Source organism: Nerophis lumbriciformis, linkage group LG05, assembly GCF_033978685.3.
Source record: "Nerophis lumbriciformis linkage group LG05, RoL_Nlum_v2.1, whole genome shotgun sequence".
In the NCBI taxonomy this organism is placed as follows: Eukaryota; Metazoa; Chordata; class Actinopteri; order Syngnathiformes; family Syngnathidae; genus Nerophis; species Nerophis lumbriciformis.
Genome location: NC_084552.2, coordinates 24,359,702 through 24,380,625, shown reverse-complemented (window position 1 = coordinate 24,380,625; position 20,924 = coordinate 24,359,702).

The following is a 20,924-nucleotide window of genomic DNA, read 5'->3' as shown; positions in this document are numbered from 1 at the left end:
TTTACATTTTGTGACTTGAATATTAACCACGTATTAGTGATATTGTTATTATAAACGCTAACACAGACAAACTATTTATAGCGGTGACGTAATCACTTCCGTGTCTCCCTATGTTTACTTCATTGAGTTGCCTGCTGTTTCCTCGCTTCCCTGCTCCTTGAAGTTTATTGTAGACCATAAATCATGCATCTCACATGGACATGAGAAATCAGAGGAGGTAATTAGACAAGTTGGGACACTTCGACAGCCAATTTTGGACCTGGAACTGGCGGGAATGACACGAAAAGCGCTTGTTCTCCCCTCAAACCCCACCCCGTTTCTTCACAAGGATTATGAGACATTCTTCATTTAAATGGGAATATGTGAACATCCCAGCAGTCGGTATCCTAATGATAGCAGATCTTGTACAGTAAGTGATATTTTTTATTATTTATTATAATATTATTATTATTTTTAGATATTACATTATTATGTTTGTTTGCTCTCATAAAGTCTGCAGTGAGTAATAATCAGTAATAAAGAAAAAAAAAGCAAGCGTCGTGATGTGTTTTTAAAATTAATGCGTCGCGTAGGCTTTGAATGATTAAAATACGTAAATATTAAGGGTGTGGGAAAAAAATCGATTCGAATTCAAATCGCGATTCTCACGTTGTGCGATTCAGAATCGATTCTCATTTTTGAAAAATCTATTTATTTTTTTAATTATTGTAAAAAAAATGTTTTATGTATTATTATTATTTTTTTAAATTAATAAATCCAACAAAACAATACACAACAATACCATAACAATGCAATCCAATTCCAAAACCAAACCCGACCCAGCAACACTCAGAACTGCAATAAACAGAGCAATTGAGAGGAGACACAAACACGACACAGAACAAACCAAAAGTAGTGAAACAAAAATGAATATTATCAACAACAGTATCAATATTAGTTACAATTTCAACATAGCAGTGATTAAAAATCCCTCATTGACATTATCATTAGACATTTATATAAAAAAAAAAAAAAGAACAATAGTGTCACAGTGGCTTACACTTGCATCGCATCTCATAAGCTTGACAACACACTGTGTCCAATATTTTCACAAAGATAAAATAAGTCATATTTTTGGTTCATTTAATAGTTAAAAGAAATTTGCATTATTGCAATCAGTTGATAGAACATTGTCCTTTACAATTATAAAAGCTTTTTACAAAAATCTACTACTCTGCTTGCATGTCAGCAGACTGGGGAAGATCCTGCTGAAATCCTATTTATTGAATGAATAGAGAATCCTTTTGAATCGGGAAAAAATCGATTTTGAATCGAGAATCGTGTTGAATTGAAAAAAAAAAAAAAACGATTTTGAATCGAATCGTGACCCCAAGAATCGATATTGAATCGAATCGTGGGACACCTAAAGATTCACAGCCCTAGTAAATATTAAATGTTATTATAAATGTGCCTGTTACTACATTACAGCAGCTGAGATAGGCTCCAGCACCCCGTGCGACCCTGAAAGGGACAAGCGGTAGAAAATGGATGGATATACTTACATCATGTATATAAAACCCTAATGGAGGTTTTGGAGGTTTTTTTAGGGGCTCTAGAAGCCGATTTTTACCGCTTCCATAGGCTCTATTGTCAGCAGACTTTTGATCACATTTATTTAATATTTAGAATTAATTTAAAAAAAATCCATCCATCCTTCTGTCTCTCATGATTGTGAATGATAGGCACCATTTTTAAAAATGTGCATTTCCTCTTTAAGGTGGATCAAAAAAAATGCAGCTGTTGGGGAAGGTTCCCACCGCTGGTTAAGGTTTTTCTCCTTCTCGCCGAGCCACTATTTGCTTTGAACCGCGATTAGGTCATCAATGTCCTGTGTTTCAACCAGATCCTTAACCATCGAGTATAATCGAGAAAGGGTCCAAGAGAGCCTCAGAATATACGAGATACTCCACTCCACTCCACCCTGGCCCACGTGATGGCTTTACCGGTAAGGTGAGAGGTGGCAACACCATTCTGGTCGAGAAAGAGGTCAGGAAACAGGCGTACTGATGTCGAGGTGACTGAAGCAGATGGACTGATGGCTGGACAGAGACATCAAAAGACGTGCCAGGTAAGAGTGCAGAGAGGATGGAAGAGAGCTCGGCTTCCAATACCTCTATCAGGGCATCTTGGCGAGCGACCAAGTTGTTGACGCAGGTCCCTAATTTGGCAAATGTTTGTATTGCTGCTAAAGACGCATAGCCTGGCTGCGGAGGGTTTTACTCTGCGGGGTCCAACTGTCTTGCTGATTCTTTGTTATGTTCTGTTTTGGGATTTGACCCCAGATGCAGAATGGAGAAGCTGTGCAGATCAAATTATTGAATTGTCCAAAGCACAAGAAATAAACCCCAACAATGAGTAGCCAGTGGCATGCTCACTCCCGGTTTAATCATACTTCTCTTGTGTGCATGTTTTTTGTGTTATGCACATTGCTGTGTGTTTACCCCGCACTTATGTGTTGTGTTTTTGGACGTTGCTGTGTGTTTTACCCCATAACGTATGTCATTATATTGTTTCATCAGCAGTATATATATATATATATATATATATATATATATATATATATATATATATATATATATATATATATATATGTACCGTATTTTCCGGACCATAGGGCGCACCAGATTATAAGGTGCACTGCCGATGAGCGGGTCTAGTCAGGTCTATTTTCATATACAAGGCGATTATAGGGCGCGTTAAAGGAGTCATATTATTATTATTTTTTTTTTCTAAATTGAAAACACTTCCTTGTGGTCTACATAACAGGTTATTTGGTCAAAATGTTGCATAGATTATGTTTTACAGATCACCTTCAAGCTTCAGATCTTATTTACATGGCTCATCTTCGACAGCGTCTTCTCCCCGTTATCTTTGTTGTAACGGTGTAGCATGCAAGGACGGGAGTAGAAGAAGTGTCAAAAGATGGAGCTAACTGTTTTAATGACATTCAGACTTTACTTAAATCAATAACGGAGCAGCATCCCCTCATCCGTGGCTCACTAGTGCAACAACGCTGGAAATGTGTCCCGTGAAAAAACGTCTGACCGTAACTCTCTAATAACTAAAGTTCCTTGGGTGAATAATGTAAACTTACTACACTGGTATGTTTTAGCGCTTTCATGACAAGTTTACTGACAGATAAAAGTAAGAACTTGACACTATTTTATATTAGAAATGGCAACAGCGGATGATGAATGTCCCATAACAAGAATATAGAGAAAAAGAAGAAGACGACTACTTTGTTGGCACGGACTACAAAGGCGGACGCGCGCACATTTTCAGGCTTATGCAGAGCCCAAATACAGATCAGCAGGTACCAGAAGGTAAGAGAAGTTGCTTTTGCATAATATTGTGAAACAAAACGCCAGATAATGTCTTACCTTACACACACACCATAATAATACTCGTATGTTGAAGCACAGTTCAATCCATCAAGCGGTGCGGCTTCATAGCTGACCAAAGTCGTACTAAAACATTTTGATAGATTTTTGAGCGCCGTGTGTAATGTGTATATTTTCAATGGAACATATAACATTTTGGTGTTGTTTACTTGGGTCATATTGCTGTCTACACGTATCTCTTATGTGTGACTGCCATCTACTGGTCACACTTATCATTTCACCATGTACCAAATAAAATAGCTTCGACGTCGGTAAACAAAACCAGCATCATTCCGTACATTAGGCGCACCGGGCTCGAGTTTTGAGAAAATGAAAGGATTTTAAAGGCCTACTGAAATGCGATTTTCTTATTTAAACGGGGATAGCAGGTCCATTCTATGTGTCATACTTGATCATTTCGCGATATTGCCATATTTTTGCTGAAAGGATTTAGTAGAGAACATCGACGATAAATTTCGCAACTTTTGGTCGCTGATAAAAAAGCCTTGCCTGTACCGGAAGTAGCAGACGATATGCGCGTGACGTCACCGGTTGTGGCGCTCTTCACATCTGCACATTGTTTACAATCATGGCCACCAGCAGCGAGAGCGTTTTGGACCGAGAAAGCGATGATTTCCCCATTAATTTGAGCGAGGATGAAAGATTCGTGGATGAGGAAAGTGAGAGTGAAGGACTAGAGGGCAGTGGGAGCGATTCAGATAGGGAAGATGCTGTGAGAGGCGGGTGAGACCTGATATTCAGCTGGGAATGACTAAAACAGTAAATAAACACAAGACATATATATACTCTATTAGCCACAACACAACCAGGCTTATATTTAATATGCCACAAATGAATCCCGCATAACAAACACCTCCCCCCTCCCGTCCATATAACCCGCCAATACAACTCAAACACCTGCACAACACACTCAATCCCACAGCCCAAAGTACCGTTCACCTCCCCAAAGTTCATACAGCACATATATTTCCCCAAAGTCCCCAAAGAGACATACGTGACATGCACATAGCGGCATGCACGTATGGGCAAGTGATCAAATGTTTGGAAGCCGCAGCTGCGTACTCACGGTACCGCGTCTGCGTATCCAACTCAAAGTCCTCCTGGTGAAAGTCTCTGTTGTCCCAGTTCTCCACAGGCCAATGGTAAAGCTTGACGGTCATCTTTCGGGAATGTAAACAATGAAACACCGGCTGTGTTTGTGTTGCTGCAGCCGGCCGCAGTACACCGCTTCCCACCTACAGCTTTCTTCTTTGCTGTCTCCATTGTTCATTGAACAAATTGCAAAAGATTCACCAACACAGAATACTGTGGAATTCTGCGATGAAAACAGACGACTTAATAGCTGGCCACCATGCTGTCCCAAAATGTCCTCTACAATCCGTGACGTCACGCGCAGGCGTCATCATACCGAAACGTTTTCAGCAGGATATTTCGGCGCAAAATTTAAAATTGCACTTTAGTAAGCTAACCCGGCCGTATTGGCATGTGTTGCAATGTTAAGATTTCATCATTGATGTATAAACTATCAGACTGCGTGGTCGGTAGTAGTGGGTTTCAGTAGGCCTTTAAGTGCGCCTTATAGTCCGAAAAATACGGTACAAATATAGATGTATAACATCCTGCTTAGGACGCTTGGGATCCAAATGGGCCCCTTCAGTAAAGTGCTACCAACATCATTAAAGTCATACAGAGGATTTTCCAATGGCAATAGATATCAAAATGTACTTTCAAATGTTTTCCTACTTCCAGGTGTTAGACCAGAGCTCTGCTCAGTTGAACTTCTCATGCTTTTCCTGCTTCATTCCATCCAGGTGCAAACTGGGAATGCCGCCAGGTCAGTCATGGCGGCACAGCTGTGGAAGTCACCCAAAATTTGATTCCTCCCTTCGTAGCCTAGCAACAGTGAGTACTAACACTCACAAACACACAAGCACTCGTGCACACACACACACACACACACACACACACACACACACACACACACACACACACACACACACACACACACACTGAATGGGTGGTGTTGCGGTGCCAGAGGCAGCATTGGGCGCCTGGCTGCAGCTCAATGGCAGATGACGTTGAGTGAAACCTGGCGTTGGGAGATTAGAGGATCAGATGATCGCAGCAGCGAGCACGGGAGAAGTCGCACAAGATCGATTGATGCCGCGAGGAGCTGAGCATGTTGGTTGCACGTAACAGTAAACGTTACGTCAGTTGCTGCTGTACAGCTTTTTGATTTTGCTTTGTTCAGGAGCAAAAAGACCCCATTTGCTATGCTATCAGATGCCTTCTCGCTTTTCAACGTGGCCGACAAGGAAAGCAACTAACAGATGTTCTGGAAGCTTTCCGGAACGAACAATCCAAACGTCAGTTAAGCTAACATTTCCACTATATTGTAAGACTTCAATATTCTGTGTGTAAATCTTCCGTGGCAGACCAAGGTGTTGTTTCTGTTCCACTGGAGTCCTGTAGGTGTCGCAGCGCATGTTTTAGACCAGGGGTCCCCAAACTTTTTGACTGGGGTGGGCCGCATTGGTTTAAAACAATTTATATATATTCCTTGGGACTTCCCGCGGGCCAGATTTTGGACTGTGGCCGGTCGGATCCGTAGTTTGGGGACCCCCTGTTTTAGACCATTATATATATATATATATACACGTACACATTTTTATCCATCTATCTATCTATCTATCTATATATCTATCTATCCATCCATTTTCTACCGCTTGTCCATATATATATATATATATATATATATATATATATATATATATATATATATATATATATATATATATATATATATATATATATATAGGGCAGCACGGTGGAAGAGGGGTTAGTGCGTCTGCCTCACAATACGAAGGTGCTGAGTAGTCTGGGGTTCAATCCCAGGCTCGGGATCTTTCTGTGTGGAGTTTGCATGTTTTCCCCGTGACTGTGTGGGTTCCCTCCGGGTACTCCGGCTTCCTCCCACCTCCAAAAACATGCACCTCGGGATAGGTTGATTGGCAACACTAAATTGGCCCTAGTGTGTGAATGTGAGTGTGAATGTTGTCTGTCTATCTGTGTTGGCCCTGTGATGAGGTGGCGACTTGTCCAGGGTGCCCCGCCTTCCGCCCGATTGTAGCTGAGATAGGCTCCAGCGCCCCCGAAGGGAATAAGCGGTAGAAAATGTATGTATGGATGGATATATAGATATATATATATATATATATTTTTAGATACACCAATGGTGCAACTGGACACATCCTCAGTGATGTAACCTAGGATCACAGGGGGTTTCGGGTCTTTCAACAATCAGACTCCCTCCCCTAGGCAACCCAGCCAGGGTTGATCAGGCCCCGGCCTGTGTCCAGGTAGCGCTACTGCCCTACATACCACGCCTCTCCCTTCCTGATCCACAGCCACCTTGATGCCACTTCTGCTGCATCAGTGGCTAACTTGATGGCCTTTCGCTGGCTGGCCCCTGTGATGCCAAGCATTCTGTAGGCCCTGCAGAGGGATTTGCCCACAAACCCTCGGCATCCCACTTCAATGCATTCCATCTGTTGAAAAGCTCTATGGAGATGATGATTTCATTTTCCAGCATGATCTGGCACCTGCCCACAGTGGCAAAACCACCAGTAACTGGTGTACTGACCATGGCATTACTGTCCTCGATTGGCCTGCCAACTCTCCTGACCTGAACCCCATAGAGAGTTTGTTGGGTATTGTTAAAAAGAAACTGAAAGACACCAGACCAAATAATGCAAATGAGCTAAAGGCCGCTATTAAAGCATCCTGGGCATCCATAACACCTCAGCAATGCCACAGGCTGATTGCCTCCATGCTACGCCTCATTGATGCAGTAATCCGTGCAAAAGGATTCCCAACCAAGTACTGAGTGCATTAATTGACAATTTCAAATGTTTGATTTTGTTTTGCTGTTATAAATCTTTTTTTTTTACTTGGTCTGAGGAAATATTCAAATTTTTTGAGATACGATTTTTGAGTTTTCTTAAGCTGTATGCCATAATCACCAATATTAAAATAATAAAAGGCTTGCAATATTTCAGTTGGTGTGTAATGAATCTAGAATGTATGACATTTTTGTTTTTTTAATTGCATTACAGAAAATAAAGGACTTTAACACAATATTCTAATTTTCTGAGACAGTCCTGTATATATATATATATATATATATATATATATATATATATATATATATATATATATATATATATATATATATACAAATCCCAAAACCAGTGAAGTTGGCACGTTGTGTTATTGGAAATAAAAAACAGAATACAATGATTTGCACATCTTTTTCAACCTATATTCAATTGAATTGACTGCAAAGACAAAATACTTTATGTTTCATGTTTCAAAAAGTGGCAAAAAAGACTAAAAAGGTTGAGGAATGCTCATCAAACACTTATTTGGAAAATCCCACAGGTGAACAGGCTAATTGGGAACCAGTGGGTGCCATGATTGGGTATAAAAGCAGCTTCCATGAAATGCTCAGTCATTCACAAACAAGGATGGGGCGAGGGTCACCACTTTGTCAACAAATGCGTGAGCAAATTGTCGAACTATTGCAAGGAATTCAGGGATTTCACCATCCACAGTCCGTAATATCAACAAAAGGTTCAGAGAATCTGGAGAAATCACTGCACGTAAGCGATGATATTACAGATCTTTGATCCCTCAGGCGGTACTGCATCAAAAAGCGACATCAGTGTGTAAAGGATATCACAACATGAGCTGGAACACTTCAGAAAACCACTGTCAGTAACTACAGTTTGTTGCTACATCTTTAAGTGCAAGTTAAAACTCTACTATGCAAAGCGAAAGCCATTCATCAACAACACCCTGAAACGCCGCCGGCTTCGCTGGGCCAGAGCTCATCTAAGATGGACTGATGCAAAGTGGAAAAGTGTTCTGTGGTCTGACGAGTCCACATTTCAAATTGTTTTTGGAAACTGTGGACGTTGTGTCCTCCGGACCAAAGAGGAAAAGAACCATCCAGATTGTTATAGGTGCAAAGTTCAAAAGCCAGCATCGGTGATGGTATGCGGGTGTATTTGTGCCCAAAGCATGCGTAACTTACGCATCTGTGAAGGCGTCATTAATGCTGAAAGGTACATACAGGTTTTGGAGCAACATATGTTGCCATCCAAGCAACGTTACCATGGACGCCCCTGCTTATTTCATCAAGACAATGCCAAGCCACGTGTTACAACAGCGTGGCTTCATAGCAAAAGAGTGCGGGTACTAGACTGGCCTGCCTGTAGTCCAGACCTGTCTCCCATCGAAAATGTGTGGCGTAATATGAAGCCTAAAATACCACAACGGAGACCCCCGGACTGTTGAACAACTTAAGCTGTACATCAAGCAAGAATGTGAAATAAGTCCACCTGAAAAGCTTCAAAAATTGGTCTCCTCAGTTCCCAAATGTTTACTGAGTGTTGTTAAAAAGGAAAGGCCATGTAACACAGTGGTACAAATGCCCCTGTGCCAACTTTTTTGCAATGTGTTGCTCCGATTAAATTCTAAGTTAATGATTATTTGCCAAAAATGTTTTATTTTTCAGTTCCAACATTAAAATATCTTGTCTTTGCTGTCTATTCAATTGAATATAGGTTGAAAAGGATTTGCAAATCATTGTATTCTGTTTTTATTGACGAATTACACAACGTGCCAACTTCACTGGTTTTGGGTTTTGTACATCCCTTCATAAAATAGATAAACAGCTTTGAAAAATGTCTATATTGCTTAAAGGAAAACTGGTTTTGTTTCAACACAAACATTTAATAAAGTCAAATACAAATAAGGCAACAAAAGAAGTATCCAACACTTGTTTTTTTAAAGTAAATCTGTACAGCAGATATGGGGGATCCACGTAAACAATGTGATTAGCCTGAGTGGGTAGAAAAAAATATATATATATTTTTGATTAAGAATAGTTACAAATAAGAATTGTGGTTCATTCAAAAATAAAACACTTTGACACCCCTACTAATATGGCATCCATTCTAAGTCACAATGACATTGTCGCCTTTTCCATACCCCCACCAACACACCACTGCACCGTCATTGCCCCTCTGCCAGCTACAGGCCAGTAAGCGGGGGAGGAAAGCAGCGACGGCAGCATGTGTTTGCTACCAGATGTCTCTCGCCACATGTCTCCGCCACTTTGATTTCATCCAGGTTGCGGTTGTTGATCAGATCTATCGCCGTTTGACACGACCTGCCTACTCGCAGCTTTCATCTTCTCCAGCGCTGGGGCAGGAGGCCACTTCTGTCTTGAGATGTCACCCAGCGGCGTGCGGCGTCCATCTGGTCCACGTCGCACAGGACTGGAGCTGGTGAATGGCCAGCCACGCCGCTGCATGTTGCCTTTATGGCGCTCAGCAGTGGTGCTATGCATCTTGGAGTCCCTTGTTATTCGAGGATGGAGTGCCCTGTGGGACCATGGCCACCATGGAGAGATAAAGAAAGAGAATTGATTAACTCATATTACAAACCCCGTTTCCATATGAGTTGGGAAATTGTGTTAGATGTAAATATAAACGGAATACAATGATTTGCAAATCCTTTTCAACCCATATTCAATTGAATGCACTACAAAGACAAGATATTTGACGTTCAAACTCATAAACTTTTTTTTTTTTTTTTGCAAATAATAATTAACTTAGAATTTCATGGCTGCAACACGTGCCAAAGTAGTTAGGAAAGGCCTGTTAATTCCACGACTGTATATATCGGTTGATATCGGTATCGGTAATTAAAGAGTTGGACAATATCGGAATATAGGATATTGGCAAAAAGCCATTATCGGACATCCCTAGTCAAAACGCTTCATGATGCCTCATCACATACTTGCCAACCCTCCCGGATTTTCCGGGAGACTCCCGAAATTCAGCGCCTCTCCCGAAAACCTCCCGGGACAAATTTTCTCCCGAAAATCTCCCGAAATTCAGGCACACAATATAAACAGCGTATCTGCCCAATGACGTTATAACTGTAGAATGATCGAGGGCGAGTTCTTGGTTTCTTATGTAGGTTTATTGTTAGGCAGTTTCATTAACGTCCTCCCAGCGCGGTAACAACACACAACAACAGCAGTCACGTTTTTGTCTACCGTAAAGCAGTTCGTCTGGTAAACAGCAATGTTGTGACACTCTTAAACAGGACAATACTGCCATCTAGTGCATTTGATGAAAGCACTTTTTGCGTGCCACACAGCAATGCATCATCAGAGAGGGCGTTCAGCATGGTTAGAAAAATAGTGACAAATCAAATCAAATCAAATCAACTTTATTTATAAATAGAACAAAGATGGACAATTCAACCCTTAACTCAACAATGAGTAGATGAGTGTTATGTGTGTATATGTGTAAATAAATGAACACTGAAACTCAAGTATTTCTTTTATATATATATATATATATACATATATATATATATATACACATATATACATATATATATATATATATATATATATATATATATATATATATATATATATATATATATATATATGAAATACTTGACTTAGTATTTCTTATATATATATATATATATATATATATATATATATATATATATATATATGAAATACTTGACTTGGTGAATCCTAGCTGTAAATATACTCCTCCCCTCTTAACCACGCCCCCAACCACGCCCCTACCCCAACCACGCCCCCTCCCCGCCCCCCACCTCCCGAAATTGAAGGTCTCAAGGTTGGCAAGTATGCCTCATCAACCCATCACTAGTGGTGACAAACCCCAAGATGCAGAGATGGCAGGCTTGGTGCAGGAAAACATGATTTAATGTCCAAAAATTAAGGCAAAACACAAACCAAGAACAGGCAAACTGGAAACAGCAAACAGCTCCAGGTAGTAATACTCCAGCACTGACTGGAGGGCAGGGCAGGTCTAAATAGCAGCCGACTGATTGACACCAGGTGTGGCCAGGTGCCAATCAGCCGCAGCTGAGGGGAAACAGCGCTCAGGGAGACAAGCAGGAAACTGAACAAAAATAAGAGCGCTGACAGGAAATAAAACACAAACATAGAGGAAAAACCAAAACATAACTAAACTGTCAGTGACAAACCTGACAACAATAATATTACCATTTTAAAACAGGTTACAAAGGCTGCTGACGTCTGCAGTAATATTGTGTCATTTCCTGCTGTATTATTTTATAAAAAAATATAAGAATTTACTCATAAATTTACTGTTAATAGCTGGTTATTTTCAGATATAAAATGGTTTTATTTACAAAACCCAAAACTAGTGAAGTTGGCACGGTGTGTAAACCGTAATTAAAAACAGAATACAATGATTTGCAAACCCTTTTCAACCTATATTCAATTGAATAGACTGCAAAGACAAGATATTTAACGTTTGAACTGGAAAACGTTGTTATTTTTTGCAAATATTAGCTCATTTGGAATTTGATGCCTGCAACATGTTTAAAAAAAGCTGGCACAAGTGGCAAAAAAATACTGAGAAAGTTGAGGAATGCTCATCAAAGACTTATTTGGAACATCCCACAGGTGAACAGGCTAATTGGGAACAGGTGGGTGCCATAATTGGGTATAAAAGCAGCTTCCGTGAAATGCTCAGTCATTCACAAACAAAAATGGGGCAAGGGTCACCACTTTGTGAACAAATGCCTGAGCAAATTGTTTAAGAACCACATTTCTCAACCAACTATTGCAGGGAATTTAGGGATTTTATCAAAAGGTTCAGAGAATCTAAACATAAACAGCAATAGCTCGTTGAGAAATGCTGTTCTTAAACTGTCCGACAATTTGCTCACGCATTTGTTCACAAAGTGGTGACCCTCGCCCCATCCTCGTTTGTGAATGACTGAGCATTTCATGAAAGCTGATTTTATACCCAATCGTGGCACCCACCTGTTCCCAATTAGCCTGTTCACCTGTGGGATGTTCCAAATAGGTGTTTAATGAGCATTCCTCAACTTCCTCAGTCTTTTTTTGCCACTTGTGCCAGCTTTTTTGAATCATGTTGCAGGCATCAAATTCCAAATGAGCTAATATTTGCAAAAAATAACGTTTTCCAGTTCGAATGTTAAGTATCTTGTCTTTGCAGTCTATTCAATTGAATATAGGTTGAAAAGGATTTGCAAATCATTGTATTCTGTTTTTATTTACGATTTACACAACGTGCCAACTTCACTGGTTTTGGGGTTTGTACAATAGCTCAGTGAGGAGCCACCTTGGTTGTTGTCATGTCTGTGATCATGTTTTGTTTAGTTATGTTTTGCTCGGTTTTTGGACACTTTTTAGTTCTTGTCTTCACTCCCTTGCTTTGTCACCATAGTAACCATTAGTTTCACCTGGTTCACATCCTCATGTCACGCACCTGTCTCACGTTTTCACATTTTGAGTCACGCACCTGTTTTTACTAATCATATCTCCAGTATTTAAGCTTGTTGTTGCCAGGCAGTCGGCCTGGTGACATTATCCTATCTTACCCCAGACATTCTGGATTTGCTCTGTGCTTATTTCATGCTTGTATTCCATTCCACAGTCTTCATGCTTTTCACGTCACAGTAAGTGTATTTTCTTGTCCATAGTTTCTGTCTAAGTGTTTTTTTTGTTTCTTAGCCCAAGTTTATCTCCGCCTTTGTGCGCGCCTTTTGATTGCACCTTTTTTTTTAGTAGTTTAGAGTTAAAAATAAATTCCGGGAAAACAAACCCCCCCAAGATCCACGCTTTGACAGTTGTGAGGAAACGAATGCTGCTCAGATATTCACTGCATATATGACTGTGTGTGTAAACAGTAGACAAGCTTCCAGGATTTCCCCCAAAACACTAATGGGTGTGAAAACTTTCCTGCTGTCTCAGTCAAAGAACAATTGTGTTTGATCCTCACTCCTCACTGGTCCCTAGAATGAGAATGGAGCTAAAAGCCTGAGCTGTCATCTTGAAGTCCAGCACAAGCTCTTAAGGTGTTAGGGAGTGAGGTTTACAACCTACATCCTTACTGGCTGCCAGTCAATGTTACCTATGGGAGCAAAATAGACAATCCAGACAAAAACTAAGTGCAAGGCTGAAAGATAAATTATCATTTCAGTTTAAATTAATGTTTTTTTTTATCACAAGAAAATACAATTGTGTTGTTCCTGTATTGGGATGTGACGATTGAACGATGGTTATTGTGACCAAAAGGACCATGGTCATCATTATTATCGGGGTATTGCTCAAAAAGTACTTATACACACACTGGAACCTTTTGACCAAGTTTTTTTTTTTTCAAAAACTCAAATAAATAGAAATCACACTCTGTTGCGTGTTTTGTGTTTCTTATGCTTCACTGACAGTGTTTAGTCTTGTATATGTTTTAATCAGATCAGATCAGATCAGATCAGAAATACTTTATTCATCCCTGAGGGGAAATTAAGATTTTCAGCACAATCCCATTCAAGAGCAGACAAACATTACAGGGAGACAGAACAGGATCGCTGACGGGTCTGCCAACTCCCGGCGCCCCTTACAAAAAAGGTGAGAAACAGGTAAATGCTGGTAACAGGTACTTCTGCTCGAATGCAGCTGAGATAGGTTCCAGCCCCCCCGCGACCCCAAAAGGGACAAGCGGTAGAAAATGGATGGATGGAAGGTAAACAGGTCAAATTCAGTCTAGGCCTGGGCGCCTGGAGAGGGGGTCCAGACTGAGGCAAATGGGAAAAACCTCATAGCCATAGCACGCATAAGCATGTGTGTAAGAGGGAAACATCAAAGAACAAAAAGGACATTAAAGACATTAAAAGAGCAGAGCTGATGCAACCAGACATTTCAACAACAAAAAAATAAAATAAAATAAAATAAAAACCATATACACCGGTGTTCCACGCCATCGTCTGCAGGGGTGGGGGGTGGGGGGTGGGGGGGGGGGGGGGGGGGGGAGCATGGCCATAGACCAGTGACGTGCGGTGAGGTTCATGGCTGGTGAGGCACTGACTTCATCACAGTCAGATTTACAAACATATGAACCCTAAAGAGTATCTTATTCGCCATTTGATTGGCAGCAGTTAACGGGTTATGTTTAAAAGCTCATACCAGCATTCTTCCCTGCTTGGCACTCAGCATCAAGGGTTGGAATTGGGGGTTAAATCACCAAAAATGATTCCCGGGCGCGGCGCCGGTGCTGCCCACTGCTCCCCTCACCTCCCAGGAGGTGATCAAGGGGAAGGGTCAAATGCAGAGGACACATTTCACCACACCTAGTGTATGTGACAATCATTGGTACTTTAACTTAACTTTAACTTTACACATACAAACTGTAGCACACAAAAAAAGCACATTTCATAAAAAAAACGTTATTATGGTCTTACCTTTACTTATAAATGAAGTCCATGCGCAGCTCCTTTTGAACAAAAGTGTGACGACGTGGTCGCATAGTGATGCGGGTGTGGTTCTCCCAAGGATGCAGACGGCTTCGGACACAGCTTGCAGGTAGGAAAATAATTTATTGAACATATAAATCGTACGGGGATCAAACAAAAGACGTGCAAATAGCAAAAGGCAAAAACAAAAGGACTAGCGTGGGAGCTAGCAGGCAAAATGGCATAGCGTGAAAAGCTAGCGGGAATCTAAGTTGTCGTTATCAGTTGTATGGGAACAAACTACGAAGCCAGACAGAGTGAGGCCAGAGCAAAGACTAAATAGCCCTCTGATTAGCGCCCGGGCAACAGGTGCGCGTCCCGAACACTAACCAGAGGCAGGTGCACACAATCTGCCGTCATGGCAACAGAAACAAACTAAACTCAAGGTGCTGAAAACACGTGACACAACATAAACAAACTCTGATCCGGGCAGCGGATCGTAACAGTACCCCCCCTTAAAGGACAGATTCCAGATGTCCCTTGACACTAAATAAAACTAGAACCCAACAAACAATAAACAGTTCGAGAGTCAAGGGAGGGTGGAGGGAGGATTTGGTGGTGGGTCGCCAGGCCACGTGTCCCCGAATCCACCGGGGAAGAGTCAGGTGGCGGCGGCGAGTGGAACGCCGCTGCCGCAGGCGAGGCGGGTGACCACGGAAAGGCCACATTCGTGGCTGCCGAGAAGGTGGGCGTGAGTGGCGCCAGAAGTTCAGCAGCCGGAGAGTTCTACGACTACGTCTCGGGTGTCGCTGCTGTTTGCGCCACTGGCGTCCATAAACAAACCTCCGAGAGCGCCGCTTGCGCAGCCAGACCACTCGAGGTCGCTGAGACGAAGACGAGGAGAGAGCAGACGTCGCCGTGGAAACAGGAGGAGCCGACGTCGCCGTGGAAGCAGGAGGAGCCGACGTCGCCGTGGAAGCAGGAGGAGCCGACGTCGCCGTGGAGGCAGGAGGAGCCGACGTCGCCGTGGAGGTAGGAGGAGCCGTCGTCGCCGTGGAGGCAGGAGGAGACGTCGTCGCCGTGGAGGCAGGTGCAGGTTCTGGTACCAGCCGTGGAGCAGGTGCAGGTTCTGGTACCAGCCGTGGCGCAGGTGCAGGTTCTGGTACCAGCCGTGGAGCCGGCGCTGGTGTGGGTACCAGCCGTGGAGCCGGCGCTGGTGTGGGTACCAGCCGTGGAGCCGGCGCTGGTGTGGGTACCAGCCGTGGAGCCGGCGCTGGTGTGGGAACCAGCCGTGGAGCCGGCGCTGGTGTGGGAACCAGCCTTGGAGCCGGCGCTCGTGTGGGAACCAGCCTTGGAGCCGGCGCTGGTGGGGGAACCAGCCTTGGAGCCGGGACAGGGGTTGGTCTTGGAGTCGGTGCTGGTGTGAGAACCAGCCTTGGAGCCGGCGCTGGTGTGAGAACCAGCCTTGGAGCCGGCGCTGGTGTGGGAACCAGCCTTGGAGCCGGCGCTGGTGTGGGAACCAGCCTTGGAGCCGGCGCTGGTGTGGGAACCAGTCTTGGAGCCGGCGCTGGTGTGGGAACCAGCCTTGGAGCCGGCGCTGGTGTGGGAATCAGCCGAGGAACTTGGCATTGTGGAGCTTGGCGTGGAGGAGGTACAGGAGACGAAGCTTGGTGTGTCAGCCGAGGTGCAGGAACAGGTGCTAGCCGAGGTGCAGCTGGAGGTGGCCTAGCTGGCGGTTGTGGCTTAGCAGGACGAAGGACTGGTGGCGGTGGCCGTGCAGGAGGTTGCGGTTTAGCACGCCGGAAGACTGGTGGCGGTGGCCTTGCAGGAGGTTGCGGTTTAGCACGCCGAAAGACTGGTGGCGGTGGCCGTGCAGGGGGTTGCGGCTTAGCACGCCGAAAAACTGGTGGCGGTGGCCGTGCAGGAGGTTGCGGCTTAGCACGCCGAAAAACTGGTGGCGGTGGCCGTGCAGGAGGTTGCGGCTTAGCACGCCGAAGTTGTGCCACCGCACTAGCACAGTTCCCAGTACTAGCCCCCCCCTCAAGACGCGGAACTGTCTTCAAGGGTGGGTGGGGGGAGGTATGGAGGGGGGTATACTCTTCTTCAAATTGTCCAAATTGACTATTATCATCCCCCACTTGAGATTGGGTGGGAGCACAGGGGGAAAAAATATGTGCAGTGGGCGGAGCAATAGTCACTGGGGGCGGAACCAAAGTCACTGGAGGTGGAGTCTGAAAATCAGAATGTGACTGACTAGACTTACACTTAATAAAAATGTCCTGATAATGTCTTATCTTACAATGAAAGTCATTTGGTATTGGCTGACAGAAAGAATTAGAAGATGGAAAAAAAAAATCTTGTTCAATGATGTCATCAGAAGTGGGCGGAGTTACCTCTTCGGGAGGCGCCAATGACATGACATTACTGTTGCAACTGTCCATGTGACTTACAGCCCAATCGGAGAACTGTTTGGCAAAGTGGTCGATGGGGTTGCCAAACATCTGAGGAGGGGAAGTTTGAGCTGCATATAGCTTGCTTCGGTCCGGGGGAGGAGTTTGCAGGAGCGGCGCGTCTTGGCGGCGAGGGAAAGACCTCCTGGCCGGCTTCCGTCTTTGACGGCGCGCACGGTACTGCGGTGTAGCGGCGATGTCTTCCGACCAAAGGGAATCGATGGGGATAAGAGAGCCTCCAGGTCCCCACATGAGATTCGACCTCTCCTCCGTCGAATAGCGAAGCGTCTCGGCTTCCATCGCTCGCAACACCATGAGCGTACCTTCGTCCAACTCCTCGTTAGCCAGTGCGGGAGAATTGTTTTCTGCTGGCTTCGTACTGAAACGACGTGGTCGCATAGTGATGCGGGTGTGGTTCTCCCAAGGATGCAGACGGCTTCGGACACAGCTTGCAGGTAGGAAAATAATTTATTGAACATATAAATCGTACGGGGATCAAACAAAAGACGTGCAAATAGCAAAAGGCAAAAACAAAAGGACTAGCGTGGGAGCTAGCAGGCAAAATGGCATAGCGTGAAAAGCTAGCGGGAATCTAAGTTGTCGTTATCAGTTGTATGGGAACAAACTACGAAGCCAGACAGAGTGAGGCCAGAGCAAAGACTAAATAGCCCTCTGATTAGCGCCCGGGCAACAGGTGCGCGTCCCGAACACTAACCAGAGGCAGGTGCACACAATCTGCCGTCATGGCAACAGAAACAAACTAAACTCAAGGTGCTGAAAACACGTGACACAACATAAACAAACTCTGATCCGGGCAGCGGATCGTAACAAAAAGCATCGATAACTTGTTTATAGAAGTCTTCCTTATCTTTCTTCAGTTTTAAAAGTCTCTCTGTCTCGATGGAGATCTTCCTTTAATTATTACCTCCTGCTTCGATTGAAAGTCCGGTTTAGAAATCTATTTTATTTTAGATATGTAATCCTCCATGTTAAAAGTCCATGCGAGAGGAAAAAATAAACGATTGCTGCTAACTGTTGTTGCTTGTTGTCACTTATTCTGCAGCTGAGTAGTCGCAAAAATGATCCCTGGGAACACTAGCGCCCTCTACCACCAGGAGGCAGGATTACTGCGAGCCTCACACAGTGCGTCTTCGCAGCAGTTTTATGATTGCTCAGCACAAGAAATACGTTACACACATGCAGTTGTTGACAAAATACACTGTACATTATATACCTCAGCTAACTAAACTATGGAAATGTATAATATAATTCATATAGCAATACGGTCTCACTGCACAGCAGGTCAGGAGTTTGCCGAGTCATTGGCAATCCATGGTGAGGCTCAACTAGCTGCTGATCACCGCAAGTCTCTTCTCAGTATTTGAACGGCAAATGTGAAAATTCTGCGATTTTGAATAAAAATAATCTAAAACTGGTGAAGTTAAATGGAAAATAACTTTATAGTATAATCACTGGATACATATAACAATTACATTTTTTTTTTCTTTTTACATTTTTTTTCTTTCCATGATGGCACGTGAGGCCCCGCCTCACCTGCCTCCCCTGACTGCACGTCACTGCCAGAGACAGGAGCAAACCCAACAAAGCAACCAAGAGAGCCGACTCCACCCTCGGCTGACCACCAACTCTCGGCCAGTGTCCAGTCCATTGGATGAGCGAGGAAATGGCTAAAATTTTAGTGGTTTAAATATTGGTTTGTACTGTAAATAAAAAGTGCTTAACAAATAAAATCTATTATCAGGCGGGCGTTGTGGCGTCCTTGAACACCCCGTTAAAAACACCTCCGTCTCGTATTCTTTAACCATCGCTCTCTTCTCAGAGGGCACAGCTCGTAGATTCAATGGATTGAATATTTTACTTACCGTATTTTTCGGACCATAGGGCGCACCGGATTAAAAGGCGCACTGCTGATGAGCGGGTGTATTCAGGTTTTTTTTTCATAGAAAAGGCGCACTGGATTACAAGGCGCATTAAAGGGGTCATATTATGATTTTTTTCTAAATTTAAAACACTGGCTTGTGGTCTACATAACATGTAATGGTGGTTTCTTGGTGAAAGTGTTGCATAGATTGTTTTAAAGATCATCTTCATGTCGCTTTCTGAGCGTCTCTTAAGGATGCGCCGTTTTGTGGGCGGTCTTATTTACGGGGCTCACCTTCGGCAGCGTCTTCTCCCCGTCATCTTTGTTGTAGCGGTGTAGCGTGCAAGGACGGGAGTGGAAGAAGTGTCAAAAGATGGAGCTAACTGTTTTAATGACATTCAGACTTTACTTCAATCAATAATGGAGCAGCATCTCCTCATCCGTGGCTCATATATTCTCAATGGAACATTTAAAGTTTTGGTGTCGTTTACTGCCATCATATTGCAGTCTATACGTATCTCTTATGTGTGACTGCCATCTACTGGTCACACTTATCATGACACCATATACCAAATAAAATTTCTTCGATGTCAGTAAGCACAGCCAGAATTGTGTCGTACATTAGGCGCACCGGGTTATAAGGCGCACTGTCGATTTTTGAGAAAATTAAAGCATTTTAAGTGCGCCTTATAGTCCGAAAAATACGGTACTCAGGCAACAATGTGTTTATATAGGTTTAGATTGGGGTATGGGTTTTTTAATTTAAAGTTAAAGTACCAATGATTGTCACACACACGAGGTGTGGCGAAACTATTCTCTGCATTTGACCCATCACCCTTGATCACCCCCCTGGGAGGTGAGGGGAGTAGTGAGCAGCAGCGGTGGCCGTGCCCGGGAATAATTTTTGGTTATTTAATCCCCAATTCCAACCCTTGATGCTGAGTGCCAAGCAGGGAGGTAATGGGTCCCATTTTTATAGTCTTTGGTATGACCCGGCCGGGGTTTGAACTCACAGTCAGGATGGGGAAAGACGTTGATGTCTCCTGTTTTCATGTTGGCATTCAAGCTACTAAGCTGACGCCAGTCAATTTGTGAGTTTATCAATCATGTTTTTTCGATCATTTTGATATAAAATGGTAATGCTAACCATTGGTAGTTGGACCGTGGTTATCATTAATACCGTTAGGTATTATATTTATAGGCTAAAGTTTATACTTCTTCCCATCATCCTTTTGGGATATGTTTAATTTAATTTAATTTTCTTAATTCAATTTTCCTTTCTTTTTTGTAAAATAATAATAACATTGCCATTGAGCACAAGACTGTTCGCTGGAGATATGTATGTACTGTATATTATGTACTACATGTATTGTCAGAATAATTGTATCCGAGTTATCACAAAACTTTGTGTTTCAATGAGTTCCCGGCGAGAGGACAAAAGCTGCCTTAGATCCTACCAAGCAAAAGGCTTGTAAAATTCCACTGTGTAGGATGGGAAGCAACATGAAGGCGTCAGTTTCTTTGATGTATTGTAATCCACAGGAAGATTTTGTCTTGACCCGAGACCTACAAAGCAGAGCGGAAGCAGGACCTGACTCCCCTCCAGGCACCTTTTCTTTGAACTGTTTTACGACCTTTTCTTTGAACTGTTTTATGACCAAAAGCAGCGGCTGTTTACGACCCCCTTCCTTTAGAAACAGCTGTTGCCATGTAATCAGGGAAAGTCCAAATAAAAGAGGAGACGTACAATCTTTCGTCAGAGCGTGGGACGACACTGTACAAGGGTACAAACAAACAAGTCAATGG